The sequence below is a fragment of the Pseudorasbora parva genome, chromosome 18 (genome assembly GCF_024679245.1).
Source record: "Pseudorasbora parva isolate DD20220531a chromosome 18, ASM2467924v1, whole genome shotgun sequence".
NCBI classification, from domain to species: Eukaryota; Metazoa; Chordata; class Actinopteri; order Cypriniformes; family Gobionidae; genus Pseudorasbora; species Pseudorasbora parva.
The window spans coordinates 36,266,052-36,268,251 of record NC_090189.1 but is presented as its reverse complement, the minus strand read 5'-3'; the positions used below and the strand labels follow the sequence as shown (position 1 = coordinate 36,268,251).

General features: G+C 52.4%; 1 pseudogene; it reads right to left on the bottom strand.

Moving 5' to 3' along the window:
* Positions 1-842: 842 nt before the first annotated feature.
* On the bottom strand, positions 843-959 carry LOC137047200 (5S ribosomal RNA; annotated as a pseudogene).
* Between the last annotated feature and the right edge of the window lie 1,241 nt (positions 960-2,200).

The window sequence follows — 2,200 nt, the reverse complement described above, 5'->3', positions numbered from 1 at the left end:
AAGGGGCCTAAGGGCTAACATCGCCTCTCATGCTCCCCACGGTTAAGGGCGGGGCGCAAAGAGACGGACTCGCAGAGAAGAGAAAAGTATCACAACGCTGTTGGCGTGGATGAAATATCCCTCCCTTAGGTGGGTGAGTTAAGAATTACATCTAATTTTCTGCTCTTCTTCATTGTCTCCCCAGCCGCTTCTTACATCCGGCCCTGAGTGGGGCCGTGATGATGATACTCTAGATCCCGCCTGGCTGTGCTGTTAGAAGCGCACCCTCAGGTGGTTGCGCTCCTAAGCATGCATACTGTGAGTAAAACTTATGCATGGATATCGTCGCGTGCAGGAAGCAAGCTGGTAAGTCCCCCTTGTGAGGGAAACATTTATTCTTGATGTTGTGTGAGACTTCATGCTCCCCGCCGAGGGTTTGGGGATCACGGTATCGTGGAGGACACCATAGGGCCCTGTAGTTCCCCTGGCCGGTGGCTAGAACGATTTCTAAGATAATAATGCGTTCGATTTATATAGCGCTTTTCAAGGCACTCAAAGCGCTTTACATTGAAGGGGGAATCTCCTCAACCAACACCAATGTGCAGCATCCACCTGGATGATGCGACGGCAGCCATATTGCGCCAGAACGCTCACCACACACCAGCTGATTGGTGGAGAGGAGACCGAGTGATGAAGCCAATCAGGATATGGGGATTATTAGGAGGCCATGATGGACAGGGGCCAATAGGCAAATTTGGCCAGGATGCCGGGGTTACACCCCTACTCTTTTTCCGAAAGAAATCCTGGGATTTTTAATGACCATAGAGAGTCAGCACCTCGGTTTAACGTCTCACTAACACCTCTACCAGCAGCTACCTGGTTTTCCCAGTTGGTCTCCCATCCAGGTACTGACCAGGCTCAGCCCTGCTTAGCTTCAGTGGGAAACCAGTCTTGGGCTACAGGGTGATATGGCTGCTGGCTAAAGATGCCATTATGTGGTATGTTTAGAGCTAGCTTTGCTAGGAGAGAATAGCCACCGTTGTATTTACAGCTGTGCTGTGTTTTTGCCTCCTCTCTGTGTGAAAAAAAAATATGAAAAAAACAGTAATTGAGGCAACCACTCATTCTTGCGGGAATGTGCTGTTGTTTCAGATGAGTGTGCTCTCCTAATCAAACAGGAAGCTCTTAGCCACCCCAGAGTAAAGCGGTTAGTGTTGCCCCTCGTGGAATTTCATAGACAGGAGGGGGAGTTCAGGCTGACGCACAAACTACAGATTTATGTCTAGCCTCGCATGGCTTGGACGGAGTATTATTGAGGTTTTTCCGCTCCCGCGAGCCGCGGATAATACTCTTATGCAGGCTGGCCCTCTCCGGGCCGCGGCATCTGTTGGCCTAGGCTTTTTCTGGATGGGGGGCATTTCTTTCCAAAGAAGGAAAGTAATTATCGCCCGAGGCCCTCTGTTTGAAATATTGCAAGGCTTTTTCTTTCGCATCCCTAGTCAGCTTCTTCTTACATTAGAGTTGTCCGGCCAAGGCCCGCCCCCTTCTCTGCGTTTTGGGGTTTTTAGTAATGCAGGTTGGTGTGAAGCAGAATGAACAGCGACTTAGCCAGTGGTCGTGGGGCGGGGTTTGGCTTCCCACGCTTGTACGCGGGTGGGCTAGTTTTGCGAAAACCCCGCTTTGATCCAGAGCTTGTTGTGGCCGCCACCTTCTGGCGGCCCCTGGCCCCATCCTGGAGGATGTTGGGCCAGTGGGTAGCATATTTGTGAATATTTTTTGCCCTCTGCTCTGTGTCTTCTGCTTCACCTTTTAGGGCTCGGGTTGAGCTGCACTCGCAACCTGCGTGCTTCGTGATGGTTCGGTCGGATGCTCCCCTGGAAGCCGAAGCATTGCCATGGCTGATGCCCTAGCGTGAACGGCAGGCCGCTGCTTGAAGGAAGAGCGGCCGCCCTGACACAGGTGATGTAAGTTGTACTCCCCTCGCGTTGAGGGTCTAGGTACTTTCTGCTGAGTACACTGCTATTGGCAATGTATTTAGGTCTATGTCTGTAGGCACTTCCGGATGGGACTGCGTCATCGCATGGAGGACCCCGTGAGCCTCTGGGATGAAGCCAGCCACGGGAGGGGAATGTTTTGCCAGCTGGCTGTGAGCAGCCAGCTTGGGCAGTCCTGGCAGTGGACTCTGAACAGGAGGTCTCAGCAGGCCTCCTTGCGGGTGAGT